The 18562-nt window shown below is 42.2% G+C and overlaps 1 protein-coding gene across 4 annotated transcripts in view; it reads right to left on the reverse strand.

The window, feature by feature from the left end:
* fam110b (family with sequence similarity 110 member B) overlaps window positions 1–16412 on the reverse strand; it is a 110607-nt gene extending 94195 nt beyond the window's left edge. For 3 of the 4 annotated variants that reach the window (XR_013802936.1, XR_013802937.1, XR_013802938.1), the window contains exon 1: window positions 16278–16402. The gene's annotated coding sequence lies outside the window, so the exon portion shown is untranslated. Of the gene's footprint in view, window positions 1–16277 lie in introns of all 4 variants that reach the window. The other variant, XM_079652050.1, reaches the window with a different exon arrangement.
* Between the last annotated feature and the right edge of the window lie 2150 nt (window positions 16413–18562).

The raw sequence follows: 18562 nt of genomic DNA on the forward strand, positions 1-18562 counted from the left end.
GGAAAGTAGTTTGTAGTTGGTTTGAGCGGTTGTGATTTAGTGAGCTGGTATTTTTTCGGTAATTTTACATTGAATTTCACCGTTTGTAATCATGGTGAGCTTGTGTTTGTGCAGGCTGCACAAACTCGAGCCTGTCAGGACATCGAGTCCACAGTTTCCCTAACAGGAAAAGGACCGGAGCTAGCGTTCGTTCCTGGGTGCGTTGTGCATCCACCTCCCTGCAGCACATACTCTCCACAGCTTTATCAGGAAACCGTATTACATCTCTCTCCCCCCCTTCGCTGCTCTCTCTCTCTCCCCCCCTTCGCTGCTCTCTCTCTCTCCCCCCCTTCGCTGCTCTCTCTCTCCCCCCTCCGGTACACAGCACCGTAAGACGTAGTGTAGAGTTGCATTAGGTAACGCTGTGGTGGCTGTACTGCTCCAGCCATCTCCTTTGCGTTTGTTTGTTTCCCCCTGTCTGTGTTGTTTGTGTGGGCGTGGTGGCTGTCACTCCTGGCTCCCGGCTCAACCTCCACTCACCTGCTGCAATCAGCTGTGCACCATCCCCGACTACACACCTGCTTTCCATCAAGCCATTTACAATGGTATATCAACGGAGGCTCCACAACCTTTCTCCGCCAGATCGTCAAGTATCAGCCGTATCTCGCGTCTCCCCTCCGGTACACAACACCGTATTGTGGAGTTGCATTAGGTAACGCGAGGTAGGAGATGCGGCTGATACTTGCGCATTAGTTTCTGTTATGGATCAGTATCAACAGTCCTGCCAGTAACGTTACTATGTTATCAATACTACTTTAGTTATAGCCTGATATACAGTTGCAAGAAAAAGTTTGTGAACCCTTTGGAACTACCTGGATTTCTGCATAAATTGGTCATAAAATGTTTTCTGATCTTCATCTAAGTCACAACAATAGACAAACACAGTCTGCTTAAGCTAAAACCACACAAACAATTATATGTTTTTATGTTTTTATTGAACACACCATGTAAACATTCAGAGTGCAGGGTGGAAAAAGTATGTGAACCCTTGGATTTAATAACTGGTTGACCCTCCTTTGGCAGCAATAACCTCAACCAAACGTTTCCTATAGTTGCATATCAGACCTGCACAACGGTCAGGAGGAATTTTGGACCATTCCTCTTTACAAAACTGTTTCAGTTCAGCAATATTCTTGGGATGTCTGGTGTGAATCACTCTCATGAGGTCATGCCACAGCATCTCAATTGGGTTGAGGTCAGGACTCTGAATGGACCACTCCAGAAGGCGTATTTTCTTCTGTTGAAGCCATTCTGTTGTTGATTTACTTCTGTGCTTTGGGTCGTTGTCCTGTTGCATCACCCATCTTCTGTTGAGCTTCAATTGGTGGACAGATGGCCTTAAGTTCTCCAGCAAAATGTCTTGATAAACTTGAGAATTCATTTTTCCGTCGATGATGGCAATCTGTCCAGGCCCTGAGGCAGCAAAGCCGCCCCAAACCATGATGCTCCCTCCACCATACTTCACAGTTGGGATGAGGTTTCGATGTTGGTGTGCTGTGCCTTTTTTTCTCCACACATAGCGTTGTGTGTTCCTTCCAAACAACTCAACTTTGGTTTCATCTGTCCACAGAATATTTTGCCAGTAGTGCTGTGGAACATCCAGGTGCTCTTTTGCAAACGTCAAACGTGCAGCAATGTTTTTTCTGGACAGCAGTGGCTTCCTCAATTTTATGACCAACTTATGCAGAAATCCAGGTAATTCCAAAGGGTTCACATACTTTTTCTTGCAACTGTATGATTGCTAACTTTACAATGTTGTGATGTGACTGACATTAGCTAACATTAAATGTAGCTAACGCCGGTCACTCACCAAGACAGCTGCTCTGTTCTCCACACACCAAAGCTCCATTTCTCTCCGATGGCCGTTATTTTTTTCTAATCCTTGGCTGCTCCTGGTCTCTTGGACGCATAGCAGGCTCATAATTATAATCATATGCATTCGAATATATATTTTCAACCTCTTCTGTGTCAAAACTAGTATAGTGATCCATGTTTATTCATACATTAGACCGGCCGCTCTCCCCCCATGTTACGTCACACGCTGGAGGTCACGTGGAGGCTTTTTCATTAAGTGAAAATGTCTTACTAAAACGACGCCAGATGTCACTGTAGTGTATATTTCTGTATATTTTTGGGAAAATCTAGTGTATTCATCATTTTCCTACACATTTATTCACTTATTAACCTGCAAGTTGCTCTTTAAAGGTTTAAAAATTCAGCAAAATGAACTGATACAATAAGGTCGGTAAGGCCTCTATTATAAAAGGACTCATATGACAAGATGGGTCCTCCCTTGTTATAATCTGTTCACTGGGTCAGAATAAGATGCTTGTTATTAGAACACCAGCCAGCAACTAGGGTTAAATTATATGGAACATGGAATTTTCAGGGTTCAGGGTTCTCCAGGACCTTTACCTAATTTTCCATGACCAAAACAATTACTCTCTCACCAGCAAAACACCTCGTCAGTTAAATTCCATTTTACGTTTCATTACTATACCATACAGTATTTATTAGGGCCCGAGCACGGATGTGCTAGGACCCGACGGCGTCCTAGCACGAAGTGCGAGGAAACCTATTGTTATTGGTGGAATTATTATTATTATTTTTAGTCACCATCTTTCCTGTTTTTGAGGCCTTTAGGATGCTGACAAAGTTGTATAATTTTGCACGGACGCCAGGACCCGTAAAAATTGCAAAATTCTGGAGTCAATGGGTTAAAATATTCCAACGTGCTCAATAGCGCCACCTATCAAAATCCCATTTCGGAATAAATGTACAAAGTCGCACCGTAACTCCGAATGACCTGAGATTTTGCACACATATCCGGGTGGACCTGCTCTACAAATTACCCTCTTGGAACCCTAAGCTCCGCCTACATTTTTGTTCTTCTAAATTAGCATAATGTTCAAAACAGTTAAATATTCACTTAAATTTCAATTTTCAGTTTTTCAACACCAAACTTAATATCCAGCATTGGTGGAGGGTCAGACACATTACCGTAGAAAATGAGCATGTTAGGACGATAAATGTTGCCGCCGTCAATCAAAACGTACTCGCAAAAAGGCGGGGCTTAGAAAGAAATGCTCATAACTCATCAACAATGTATTCAAACAACACAGACTTTGGTAGATAGGTTCAGACTGTCTTGGGGAATAGGCATACCAAAGCATTTTCATTTTGGACTATAGGGGGCGCCAAAAACACCACCAATTTATAACTCAAGAGCGGATGGACTAATTATTTTTATTTTTTTTTAGACATACTCTCAGGGTGACTACAAACTCAGATTTAAAGTGTCGCAAAAAAGGCAGAATGCGGGCGTGGCCTATACATTTTTTTTTTTATTGCGATAGCATAAAATGAGCTTCGGACGCAAAACTTGGGACACACGTCAGAGCCCACGACCTTTTCGAGAATGTAAAAAAACCCCGTAATTTTTCATAAAGACTGCTCACTAGCGCCCCCTATTGTGTGGTAGTCACATATAGTTTCTCAGAACTTAACGGATTTTGGCACAGACATTCCTCATGGAATTGCGGACATATTTCTAAATAGATTCCATTAGCCCCGCCCCCCAGGAAGTCGGCCATTTTGAAATATGTGCGTTTTTCATGCATTTTAAGCACATTCTTGTGAACTCCTCCTAGGGGAATGATCGGAAAAATTCCAATGCAGGGCAAGTTCAGCCCCTATCCAATATGATACTTAATTGCGGAGCACATTTTTGAAAAATCACTCGTGGAGGTCGTAAGCTAACAGCGAATACACCATTTTTGATGATTTACATGGCGCAAATTCCTCCAAACTGCTCGCATATAGTTTTTCCGATATTCACAAAACGCTGTATACACATTACTATTATGATTGCACACATATTTCAAATTGCCTTCTATTAGCCCCACCCCCCAGGAAGTCGGCCATTTTGAAAAATGTGCATTTTTCATGCATTTTAAGCACATTCTTGCCAAATCCTCCTAGGGGAATGATCGGAAAAATTCCAATCCAGGACAAGTTCAGCCCCTATCCAATATGATACTTAATTGCGGAGCACATTTTTGAAAAATCACTCGTGGAGGTCGTAAGCTAACAGCGAATACACAATTTTGGACGATTTACATGTCGCAAATTGCTCCAAACTGTTTGCATATAGTTTTTCCGATATTCACGAAACGCTTTATACACATTGCTATTATGATTGCACACATATTTCAAATTGCTTTTCATTAGCCCCGCCCCCCAGAAAGCTGGCCATTTTGAAAAATGGGCGTTTTTCATGCATTTTAAGCACATTTGTGCTAATTCGTCATAGGGAAATGATCGGAAAAATTCCAATCTAGGGCAACTTAAGCGGATATCCAATGTAATGCAAAATTGGATAGCAAAAGGAATAGTTGATCGCTTGAACATGGAGCTCGTAAGCTAATGGAGAATGTACCATTTTCGACCATTTATGTCACATACTACCTTAAAGGGGACCTAAAAACAGGGCTACAATGGATTTGATACATGTGGATTCTGATTTGCACCTCTATGATGTCACTCCACCTGTATGGTCAACTCTCCACCTATCAGGGGAATGAGAGGTTGCAGTGGCATGGCAACAGCATAGTAACATGACGCTTGTGCATCGCCCCCTCCTTTGCAGGGGGGGGGGGGGTGTCAGCTCCAGCTCATGCAAAGACAGAGCTGGAGTGAGGCAAAATGAGGCATGGTTAAAATGCATGATCTGTTTGGTATTTTCAAAAATAAAACTTATAAATATACCTTATATTGGTATCGCCCTACAATATATTATTCAAATATAGCATGACAGGTCCCCTTTAAGCTACTGAGACCCGCCTGCACACACACACACACACACACACACACACACACACACACACACACACACACACACACACACACACACACACACACACACACACACACACACACACACACACACACACACACACACACACACACACACACACACACACACACACACACACACACACACACACACACACACACACACAGCTCCTAAATCATAACTAAATATCAGGCTACAGCCCTTGTATATTTTATTATGTGAAGCACTATATGGTTTCATGACAAATATCTACTGTTTATTTGTAGATATCTCCTGAAGCCTACAAATAAAGTGTGAAATGTAGGCCTGTTACATATATTATTGAGCGATATATATTATACACTATGCTGCTTTCTGCACTGACCTCAGCAGCTGTTCTCACTGTAAACATCTCGCCTCACAATGAAAGCATAACCTAAAATCCAGGGGAGATGTGATTAGTGAGTAAGCAAACAAACAAACAAACGGTAAAGGGCAGAAAGTCTGATGCACATTTGATCATCTTGAATAACTTATAATCACAACTGGAACAGTTTGCAGAGCTGTGCTTCGTTGACATCCAGCCATGCGTCACGCCTCTTTTAAACATCACTGTTGGCTGAAATCGTCTCCGGAGAATACTTCAGTGTACCCTCGGTTATAGCTCCTCCAGAGACACTCCTCTCTCCTCTAAATCAGTGTATCCTCGGTCACAGCTTCTCCAGACAGCCTCCTCGATAATCGATCCTCGACGAGCCTTAAGAGAAATTAGTTCTAAGAGATAAAACACGTTTTGTTCTACGACATTAAATACATCAGCATTGACCCCACTGGGGATTTTTGAAGAGTTTACGTGTCTGAAAAACGATGGTTGTTACCGAGTGGCTGAATAGGACTACAGAAATTGTCGAGGCCGTTGTACGTCATTACGCCGAACACGTAAACACTCCTGCTAAGTTTGTTTTCCCCTGTGTTCTGCTTGAAAGCAAGTACCTGCCTATCTTTAGTATCTGTATATCTATATCTGACCATTAGAATCTGTATTTTTGAAATTGTCGTTTTTAACACCGTAGTTTTACAAATTATAGAATAATTAATTACCAGTGTTTTCCAATTTTTCTCGGCAGTTCGTTTCATTAGCTAACGTTAGCTAACATTGGCTAAAGCTAGCGCTACTAGTTAGCTACGCAATCATTTGTTGCTTTGCTCCGGGTTGCAGCCACAGGTCTTCGCATGAAACGTGCATGTTCTATCGTTTCCCGGCCAATGTTTTCCAAAGGAGAGTCTGGATTCGTGCCATGAGGTAAGCTGACGTTACATTTTTGTCCATGTCACGGTGAAATGTAAATGATGGGTCGTGATTGTATCGCCGTTTTAGAGATGGCGCTGCTGAAAATACCGCAACATAAGTAAAGATAATGAATACATCCTATTAAAACCTGTGTGGCTTATATGATAAGTCTAATTAGTACAAGTAGCAGAACGTTTCACCATGTAACTAAAGATTGTAGTCAGGGAAATCAGTTTGACATAATGAACTAATAACAAATTACCTCTGGCTGGCAGAGAACTCTCTGCTCCATAGCTTCTCTTGGACGTAAAATCACATGTACATTTTACATTTATATTCAATCTAATATTCCATCCCTCACATACTTTTGTATATATATAATAACTTATATTTAGTTTTTCTTGTTATGCTGCTGCAACAGAAACATTTCCCAAATTGGGATCAATACAGTAATATCTTATCTTAATTAATTAAGAAATATAACTATTATAATTAGTGTAGCAGCTGACACCTATTTTCAATATGGATTAATCTACCATTTATTTCTTTAGTTCAATTTTCATCTATAAAAATGTCAAAATAGTGAAAATGTTCACAAGACTTATTAAGTGCAAGGTTATATCTTTAGATGTTTTGTTTTAGCCTATGTACTGTATGTCTTAATGCTCTTACAGTATATGTGACGGTGTGACTTCCATGAAACTAATATTTTATATCTTCCCAACAGACGAGCTGACAGGAAACCTAACACTCTAACAACCACAACATTGCAAAGGCGAGTAAATGTAATTTAAAAACAATTCACAATTTTTTTATTTCTTCTTCCTTGCAGTGAGATGAAGCTGACCTTGCACTTGGTGCCAGTAAGGATGTTCCTCATGCAGGCTGAATGTTTCTCCTTCCTTAGTGACACAGAAGCCCTTGATTTGCAATGCTTCACTAATTGTCATTTCCCTGGCTCCGTAGGGACACTTTACCTCCAGCACAGCGGAAGACCCTACCAGACCATCTGGAGATGCCCCCAACAATCCTGATAGGGAGAGCCACAAATCTGACTCATGGACCTGCATCTGGGTTGCAGTGGTGAATGCCCTGACGTCCTCACATTCATTCATAGTCCCCCACTGTACAGACAAAACACCATCAAGGGCCTGTTGTTGCCCTAGCACCCTGGCAATAAAGGAAGCAGTCACACGCTTTGACCTCAGGACAGCTCCAAAGTTGCTGGCAGTCAACCTTCCTTTCCTGAACAAATGCCAGTTTGGGTTGGTTCGCTGACCAGTGGTAGCCACCTGAATTGCCCTCTGTTGCTCTTCAGACAATGCCATGCTTGCCACAATTGCCTCAGGTCCCTGATGCCCAACAGATTTGATAATTTCAGGAACAGTAAGTGTTTCCAAGCTGTAGTGTTCCTCTTCTGGCTCGGGGGAGAGAAGCCAAGAAATTCCTGAAAACCTGCCCCCGAGTCTGTCCCTCAGCCAGTCACGATCTTCGGAGGTGGGCTCTCTTGTCAGCGGGTTAAATTAGTTATTGGTTTCAACATAGTTATTGGTTTCAACAGTCACATTAAAACAGTTACTAAATCAGCTTACTATCACCTAAAGAACATATCTAGGATTAAAAGACTAATGTCACAGCAGGATTTGGAAAAACGTGTCCATGCTTTTATCTTCAGTAGACTGGACTACTGCAATGGTGTCTTCACAGGTCTCACTAAAAAAAATCTATTAGAAAGCTGCAGCTGATTCAGAACACCGCTGCTCGAGTCCTTACCAAAACTAAGAAAGTGGATCACATCGCTCCAGTTCTGAAGTCTTTACACTCGCTTACTGTGTGTCAAAGAATAGATTTCAAAATACTGCTGCTGTTTATAAAGCACTGAATGGTTTAGGACCAAAATGCATTTCTGACCTTCTGCTAAATTATGAACCATCCAGATCTCTCAGGTCTTCAGGGACTGGTCAGCTATCTGTCCCCAGAGTCAGAACTAAACATGGAGAAGCAGCGTTCAGTTGTTATGCTCCAAATATCTGGAACAAACTCCCAGAAACCTGCAGGTCCGCTGCAACTCTTACTACTTTTAAATCCAGGCTGAAGACTTTTCTTTTTGTCGCTGCTTTTAATTGAAATATGCATATCTTAGACTGCACTGTAACTTTTATCCATGTATTTTTTCTTTTAATGTTTCTTTTATTAGCTTTTCTTTTTAATGACTGATTTTAAATGCCATTTTCTTAATGTCTTTCATTTTTTGTAAAGCACTTTGAATTGCCTTGTGTTGGAAAGTGCTATATAAATAAACTTGCCTTGCCTTGCCTAATAAAGATTTCATGTGACACATACAATTGATTTGTTGATGGGAATTAATGTGAATAAATTAACTCTAGGTTAACGGTACTCTTGCTATCACTACTCACCGCCACTATAAACCTTGTCCCTCATGCTAGCCCTGACAACACCGGTAAGCACACCTTCATCTAGGCTGCACTGTTACGTGTCCTGACTTGTAGTGGTTCTCTCCTCTATCTACACCAGGGGTCGGCAACCTTTTTGATATGAAGTGCCATTTTAAAAATTGTTATCTCAGCGTGCCAACGATCGAGAATTATCAACGGGGGGGGGGGGGGGGTTGAGGAGCTTGACGCTCGTGAACTAGCAGCAGGAAGGAGCCTCTCTGGAAGCAGTGTGTGGACCTGTCAGTGCAACTTACATGATGCCGAATTTAACAAACACATTTAAATAATTGGTTTAAACGGCATAATAATAATGAGGACGGTCGTCCATTCTGTGATTCTCCAGAGCACACCTGTATTAGGGTCATGCAGAGTGAGATGAGATCGCTGTTCCTTTAAGAGAGAGAGAGGGGGGGGGTGTGGCTTGTGCATGTGTGTTTGTGAATGGTAGAGCGACAGTGAGGGAACGTGTGTATGTTTCTGGAAGTGAAACGAGGAAGCAGAAAAACAGAGGTCACTGATGTATTTTGTGAAACAGAAGAACCGCTAAATAAATGCAACGGCCTCCCAAGAAGAGCTCGCCTCTCTCCTGTCATTTAAGCTAAAGTGGGTTATTGAACCTGAAGCTTAGGCGCATTCACACCGCAGTACTTTTCCCACAAAGGTTCATGAGAACTTAGTTCATCAGAACTCTTTAGTTCTGATGAACTAAGTACAGATCGCGTTCACACCGGAATAAGTCCCTGGGGGTGGATTAGGCAAATGAAGCCGCTTATGTCACTTCTTCTTCTTCTGCTTTGGGTTTACTGGCAGGCCGCAAACAACTTCACGGCGTATACTGCCGCCCAAAATCCCCGGCCGGAAGTCCCCGGTTGTTGGGGACTGGCTTCAGTAGAAGCTGCTGGGACTCCCAGCAGCTTCCGAGTAAATCGCCAGAACGCCAACACCTCCTCATCTCCACCGCTCCCATGTTTTATTTTGTGTTGCCATAAGTTAGTCTCTCTGGGTTTCTGCGCTGGGCTAATGCTAATGCTAATAAAATGGTGGCTTCACAACCCTTTTTTTGACTTTTACAGGGCGTGGTTTGCAATCCGCCCAGCCAATCAGAAATATAGCTCTTTTCTCACAAGAGAGCCGCATGAGAGTCCCTGCTCGGTAAAAAGGTTCTCATGAACTAATTTTACTTCCGGCTCTTTTTGGTGTGAACGCAACATTTCGGAACTATATCGGAACTAAAGTGGGAAAAGTACTCCGGTGTGAACGCGGCTCTTGTTGCTTCTGCCCTCCTCGATACGGTCTGGGAGCCGACAGGAAAGTTCAACACACAGATGTCCAGTCCGCCCCTTTGTAGCATATTATTTCGATGAGAGATGAGCAGATCGCCACTGGGCTTTCAACTAATTACACAGCCACGCAAAAACTGTGGCATTTGTACAGCTCCTTATGTGTAGGCCTACTACAATTGGTGAAGTGCTTTCCTCCGTGGTGAAACGATCAGCTCTAGACCACGGAGGAAAGCGGCAGAAAGTCGCTTGGAGTTAAAGAGAGCGGGGCTGCGTTACGTGCATGGCTTCCTTCTGCAGGAAACGGGGAGACACGCTCTGGCGGCGGTCTCGATCAGGATCCGAAAATACAATTTAAATATTTTTGCACACTTATTCCACTTATTCCTAGTGTGCCACTGGTTACGGTGCCGCGTGACAGATCTAAACTCTTCTTGTCATCTTTGTAAAACGATATCAGACTGTTAATTGACACAGCCATGACTTCTAGTTAAATTCAGTGTGGCTAAAATGAAAAGCTTTGTTAAAATATGCAAGCACGCGAAAATCAAATTCAGCTTTATTGTCAAATTCTACATGTGTTATACATCCAGAAATATCGAAATATCGTTTCCCAGTGTGACATGTATACATAAAACAAAACAAAAAAGGGCCTAGATAAACGTGGTATACAGTTTAAAATGTTAATATATTTAAAGTGTTCAAAGTGCAGTTTCAGTGCAAGTCAGTTGAAACGATCTTAAGTTGGCGTGACGTTGAAGTCGTGCGACCCTGCTGCTGTACTGGCTTGTAGTTTGTTTATAGCATAACGTTAGCATTTCGCTTTTGGCGACTAGATTTATGATTCAAAAATTATAAAAGTAGGGTTGACATGTGGAGATTATCCGGCTGAACAAAACGTGATCCCTCTCTTAAATGTGTGTCAACCACAGACCTTATTTCGAGCTATTTTCCAAAATCCTATGGAGAATTTGCATTGGTTTTTCACGAAGGAACCGGAAGAAGTTTACTTCCGGGTTTTACGACGCGTCACTGCGGTTCTCTATCAAAAGTGGCCTAAATAATGGCAGTAGGTAGCCCATGCGACTACAGTGAGGTTGGGCGTAGCTAGCACAAAACTAGCACATTATTGAGATCTACTATTATAGATTAAGATATTATGATTATTATTTGAACATTTTGCGCGCACTTTGATGCCCGCAACATATGTGAAAATTCACCAAATTGTGCACGCGCGTCAGAAAGTGTGGCAACTTGCAATATGTAATTGGTTCCAGAACTTTGCGTCAAAAATTGCGTGGGCCACGCCCACTTCCGTTTTTAACATTAACTCCCCCCACTTTAAGTTTCACGTAAACGAACGAAACTCGCTATGCATATCTAGGGTGTGGAGACGAACAAAAACGCCTCTTGGAGGGGTATAAAATAACGTACAGGAAGTCGGCCATATTGAATTTGGCGTTGGAAAAAACGTACGAATTTTGTATCGCGTTCGGGGCTTTATCCGAACGACTCGAAATTCGTTGGGTATTATCTCGAAACATGGGCGGCAAATTGTTATCACGCAGTTTTTCTGTTTTTCGCACGGCATAGCCGTGATTTGGCACCAAAGTTTGCGTTCGCTCGATGCTAGGCGATCCCTCGCCATGGAATACGATGATGTCATAACTCGAACTGACATGCTCAGAACGCCACCAAACTTCACATGATGGTTAACACTACGGCCCTGAACAGCTCTAGGTCAAATCTGATGTTACTTAATTTGGCGTTACCATGGCAACAGATCCCAATGGACACGGTCCCATCGTCCCCCAATCTTCACTTTTATATCACCGGTCAATGCCTCAACAGCTCTACGTGAAATCTGAGATCTCACCATATGCCGTTTCCATGGCAATTGCGACAACACCAGGTTTTTTGGCGAGGGATGCGTATCCCTCGCCAAAAAACCTGGTGTTGTCGCAATTCAATGGAAAATCGTCCAAACGGCACCAGACTTCAGACTATCATTAATGGTCTGGGCCTCAACAGCTCTATGTCAATTATGGGGTGTCATCATATGCCGTTTCCATGGCAACGCGTCCCTCGCCAAAAAATACGATGTTATTGTAATTCAATGGAAAATCGTCCAAACAGCACCAGACTTCAGACTATCATTGATGGTCCGGCCCTCAACAGCTCTATGTCAATAAGGGGATGTCATCATATGCCGTTTCCATGGCAACAGATCCCTCGCCATGGAACACGATGATTTCATAACTCAAACTAACAAGCTCAAAACGCCACCAAACTTCACATGATGGTTAACACTGCAGCCCTGAACAGCTCTAGGTCAAATCTGGTGTTACTTAATGTGGCGTTAACATGGCAACGGATCCTTCGCTATAAAACACGTTGCTGCTGTAACTCCAATGGACACGGTCCCATGGTCCCCCATTCTTCACTTTTTTATATCACCGGTCCATGCCTCAACAGCTCTACGTGAAATCTGAAATCTCACCATTTGTCGTTTCCATGGCAACGCTTCCCTCACCATAAAACACAATGTTGTCTTAAGTCAATGGAAAATGGTCCAAACGGCACCAGACTTCAGATGACAGTTAATGCTCCGGCCCTCAACAGCTCTACGCCAATTATGGGATGTCATCATATGCCGTTTTCATGGCAACAGATCCCTCGCCATGAAACACGGTGTCGCTTTTACTCCTATGAAAATGGTCCAAACAGCACCAGACTTCAGATTAGGGATGCACCGAATATTCGGCCACAAAAAAATTATCGGCAGAAAATTGTTAAAAAGGCCCTTTCGGCTTTCGGCCGAAAATATCACTGAATGTCCGAGAACAGGGTTACGTTGATCATACTCCGCATATGTGTCCGGGTGTTTTGATTTCAAGTGGTGGAGTAATCCCGAATTGGTGAAAGTCTTTGCAGTTACACCCCCTCGAGAAATGTCAGCTGAACACGTTTTACAAATCGCAATCCGCGCCTCTCACTCTGATATTATTGAAATATCTCCAAGCGGCAGATATGTTGGCTGTGAGCCAGCCGCGAGCATGGTCGCGCGCCGTGCTTGTCGCCGCGTTTTGATTACGTACGTCATCACAACACGTTAGATTACCAAACTTATAGGTGCATTTGTTGTTGTTGAAGGCCTGACTGTCTTTATTTACACTATTTTGTTGTAGGTAGGGCTGCAACGATTAGTCGACATAATCGACGACGTCGATCATAAAAATTCGTCGACGCGGAATTTTAGTGTCGACGCGTCGTATAAAAACAATCAGAGAGCCGGTAACGTTAATTCAAAACTGCGCAAATGTTCATTTGTAACTGCAATGCACTACAGGAAGTGCTGGGGGCAGTATACTCTCCATTGTCTGCCATGACTGCATTCTGTACTAACAACAAAGAAGAAAGAATACGAACGATGGCGGAAAGGAGAGAGAATGAGGGTGATGAAGAGCTCAAAAAAGCGAGACCGAGAGTTTCGAAAGTGTGGGAGTATTTCACAGACGACAAGCCAAAGAAGTCAGTGAAATGCAGAATTTGTAAAGGGGAATTAGCATTCCACGGCAGCACTACAGTGATGCACGAGCATTTAAAACGCAAGCACCCTGGAACCGTGAGGACTGCTACTTTGGATCATGGGTAAGTTTGAGCAAGTTAGCCATAGTCATGTTTACGTTAGCTTACATGTTGGAAAACAGAACGTCTCATGGTTAATGCTTGCTAAGCAAACGCTATTTCAGTTATGTTGAGGCTGCGTGTCCACCAACGAGCTGCTAAACAGCGCCAAGCTTACAGCGTAGTAGAGCACACTAGAGCTTTATGGACGCTGTAATTAATTCCAAACTTAAAATAATAATTAACAAGGGTCTGCGAAATGACAAGAATAAAATGCGATTGAATTGATCCTGGGACTGGACAACAGGGTGACATTCACAGGTGTGCAGACTTGAGGTAGAACATGCACTGGAGCCCGGAAAAGGAGCCGTGCCCACAGGAAGCAGAGATGGAGGGTGTGACAGAAATAATCGTTAGATTAGTCGACTAATCGAAAAAATAATCGACCGATTAGTCGACTACCAAAATAATCGTTAGTTGCAGCCCTAGTTGTAGGCCTACTGGCCTAGATGTTTATGCAGTTTTAAAGCACCTTGGCTTTGTTCTGAATGCACTTTGTTGTAGTTATCCTAGAGAAAAGAAAATGCACTTGACTTGGAATTAATGTACTGTGTGCATTCAAAAGTGCTGAATAAATGTTTTATGGACCCATAGTGATTATTATTTAAGTTAAGTTTTGCCATAATCATGACTTTTTCCATTATCAGGTAGCTGAACAACATTGGTAAAGAAAAAAAAATATATATATACATATATTTCTATTAATCATTTTCGGCCTTTCGGTTTTCGGCCAACTGTTTCCTATTTTCGGTATCGGTTTCGGCCAAGAATTTCCCATTCGGTGCACCCCTAGTGATGGCTAATGGTCCGGCCCTCAACAGCTCTATGCCAATTATGTGATTTCATCATATGCCGTTTCCATGGCAACAGATCCCTTGCCATGAAACACGGTGTTGTCCTAACTCAATGGAAAACGTCCAAACGTCACCAGATTTCAGATGATGGCTAATGGTCCGGCCCTCAACAGCTCTACACAAATTATGGGATGTCATCATATACCGTTTCCTCGCCATGAAACATGGTGTTATCGTAATTCAATGGAAAATGGTCCAAACTGCAACAGACTTCAGATGATGGCTACTAGTCCGGCCCTCAACAGCTCGATGTCAATTAGGGGATCTCATCATATGCCGTTGCCATGGCGACAGATCCCTCGCCAAAAAATATGGTGTTGTTGTAATTAAATGGAAAATCGTCCAAATGGCGCCAGACTTCACATGATGGCTAATGGTCCGGCCCTCAACACCTCAATATGACAATGAGTTTTCCTCAATAGCTGTTGCCATGGCAACGCTTCCCTCGCCATTAAGCACCATATTGCTATAACTCCTGTGTAAATGGTAAAAAAGGGTTGAAATTTCACGTGTGCTAACGGTCAAGCCCTCGAGACATATATGTGTCAGTTTTGAGATTTCATCAAATGTCGTTGGTAACAAAATGGTCGCCGTGAAACACGGTTTTCTCATAACTCCAGTTAACATGCTCAAACGGCACAAAACTTCACAGGTTTGATAACGATGCAGCCCTCAACACATGTAAGCATATTATGGTGTGTCATCAAATTCCGTTGCCATGGTGACAGATCCCTCGCCATCAAACACAATGTTTGTGTTACTGCTGTAACTCTCATGTACGTTGTCCGATCGGCCTGAAATTTCCCACGTTTGCCAACGGCCGAGTCCTCGAGACATCTGCCTAACGTTGACGTGCGGACAACAGCCTGCGGAGCGTCGAAGACCCGCTCAACGCTGCTTGCAGCTTTAATTCTCTTTCTTTTCAAAAATACACTTAAAAAGGCATAAAACAATGTCTTATGACCGAGTTTGTAAAATACATGTCTTCACTTGAACACTAAGATTTTAACACTGTAAACGTGTAAAACTAATGTGTTTCAAATATTGTTTGTATTATCCTTATTTGATTATTTAGTATTGTTAGGAATACATACAAAATAAAATTCACAGCAATACCAAACTCTAGATGTAGTGACCTACTGAGAGTGTATACAAAGCAAATTATATGAAAATATAAAAAATGTGATATTATAAGGCTCACTAACTCACTTCACAACCAAACACACACATTGACTGTCAGGAAACTGTCACACCACAAAGTAAAAGTAGGATGAACACAGGATTATATAAGGCTGGAGACAAAGTCAACAAAGCACTTCAAATACCAGACATGTCCAACAGCCTTGGAAATGTAATCCACTCCTCACACAGGAAAGGTAACAGCTATGTACTGCTACACAGAGCCCAGAGCTGCAGTGTGGAGACCCGTTAGTAAAGGCAGGTTGCACGTGTCAGGAGCTAGAGCAACACCAACGACACCTGAGTGCGTTAATGCGTGCGCGCGCTGGTGGTGGTGCAATGCCAGAACCCCCCCCCCCTCCAGCAGCTCATCCATGGATGTATAACACCGAGGAATGTGTCTGTTCCCGGGCTGAGAGCTAGCTGCCACACCAACACACACACCGACCACCTCTTCAGAAACATGCTGCGGTAAATTACTGTCTCTAAGCTGCTGCATGTATGCCGAACAATAGCCATATTTTCGACATGACTGGAAATTTAGGAAAAAAAGAGTCCCGACTCCTGCGTATTGTCAGCGGCTCCAATAAGGTTTGAGTCCTTACAGGAGTGACAGGCAGGCAGGTTAGTATCGCTAAGCTAGTTAGCCGTCCTTACCTGGGTCTCCATCTCCAGAAAACAAAGGATGCTGCTGCGGTTTCTCCCCGTTAGATTGATGCGTCTCCTCGGCCTGACAGCATCCTGTTCCCAGTCAGCAGCACCCTGCCAGACTCATGGCCAGACTGCACGACAATCATACAGGCACTTCCGGTTATCACTTTCACAATAATTGCCTATTTGGGTCTAAAATGTGGAATCCATATTACGATAACTTCGCCGACGTCTATATGATTAATAGTTCATAATTGTAGTCAGAAAACAGCCATGTTATTTTCTATGTAAAAATACACTTTAATTTACAGTGAACACATTTTAGTTAAAAAAACGTGTTTGTTGTTGTTTCAGTACAAGAACCCACATATTTGCACCTTAAACGAACTATATGACTAAAGTCAAAATTTGCTGAAATTAAAAGGCCTTTAGGCCTATACTTTTTTTATATTTACCTTCAATCAAGTTAAAAAAAATGTAGGCTATGCAAAGTAAAACATCTTATAAAACATATCTTCGTCCTTGATACTCGGGCCGAGGTATTTAGTTAATACAAACTATAGATAAGTTACATATATGTTTAACAGCATCAGTTGCCTCCAATGTAAACATAACATCCTGTTTAAGGTTTACATACTGTGTTTCCGATTATAATTGCACTAATGCTAGCTACCTTGACGGAGCTACCAGCGGCTCAGACTCTGCATGAGACAGATATGCGGCTGACCGGGAGAACAGAGGGAGGCTGACTCTCTTTGCTGCATTTTACACAGATTAAAACAATCCACACTGTGGTATATATCGTTTTTTAATAGGATTTCCTTCAGTATATCCCTAGGACTCTAGGAATCTAATTGTTTGATGGTCAGTTCCCCCCTTTAAATATGAATGGAGCGGTCCAGTCGTTAAAGGGCCAGTGCCTGCTTGTCTTTGACAGCTCTTCGGACCACATTGACAGCTTCCCATTTATCCTAGCAAAGTAGCAAATAGGAAAAAACTTCCTTTTCTAATTACTGGCTGAGATGCACCTAATGCTAAAAGCTTTTATGTTTCTATTTATTTTCATATTTTTAACCATGAATACCTATGTCATGATTTGGGAATAAGGACTAATAAAGAGATGTATTATTTTAAATATCCTATTAAAATCAAACTTGATATGTTCAATTTTTTTTCACTTTTCCTCTAGGGTTCATTTTCATAGTATGTATTCTAATTAAAGGGTAGCCTTCTCCAGGTATAAAGTGATATACTTCCACAAAATTGCTGGAGTTGCAAGAGAAAGGTGAGGGAAAAAAATGATCAAAATTTGATTCAGAAGAGGCAAGGATATGCCTTTTTTTTCTTTTTTTTTAATAGGTCAAGCTTAAGAAAAATAAACAATCCTACAGTTCCCATGATGCACCTCATTAGCCCTCTCTGACTCGTAAATGGCACATAAGCCTACTCCAACCTTCACTCCATCAGTATGTAAAGCAGACCTTGACATGTCAAACGACATACAATCAGATCGATAGTTTTCAAAGTAAAATAAGGATATGCTGAAAATCCACTGGGCTTTCTATTTAACTCTCCTGATACAGAGTTCATTTATAATATTGCCCTCTTCTATCTGTAGTCCCAGTTAATCACCAGTGGGTGTTAATGACTGTTTGCTACTCCGAGGACAGTACGTGTTAGGGAGAGCTGAACCAAAGCATTTGTGATCATGTGTGCCTCCTCAGTGTGTGTTTCTGAACACTAAATCAAAGAGGTAAGATGCTGCAAAGTAAAAATGCAACTGACTTCACACTCCGCCCTAAGATTCTACTGCTGTGCACACAGAGCGAGAACATGGAGAGCAAGAGAAAGCAAGAGGGAGGGAAGGGAGTGACAACTATAGATAAAGAGAAGGAAAGGTTAAAAAACAGAACACTGGCTTTTTGTTGTTTTTTTACGACTAATGGAAGCTAAATTAGATGTGTCTCCAGTGATATCTGCTTCATGTCTGTCCTAAACATGTCTGTCTTGCAAATGCAACATTTCCCTGTCATATATTTATATGTCCATAAATCCTTTAGAGCCTCTCCTCTGTCACATCACTTACAACCTGCCAGGCAGATATTAAGTAGCTGCTAGTAATTTTGTCAAATTAAAATGCAGGTTAAACTGAAATGGAGGTATTATAATTCATGAAGCAGACTCTAGTCACTTTGGACTTGAACTGTACACGTTAAGAAGAGGCTACATGTAGGGATGCTTTGTTTTTCTAAAACTATTATGTATGGCTGTATACGCCATAACTCTGTATT

This window comes from Notothenia rossii, assembly GCF_949606895.1.
Source record: "Notothenia rossii genome assembly, chromosome: 9".
Taxonomy (NCBI): Eukaryota; Metazoa; Chordata; class Actinopteri; order Perciformes; family Nototheniidae; genus Notothenia; species Notothenia rossii.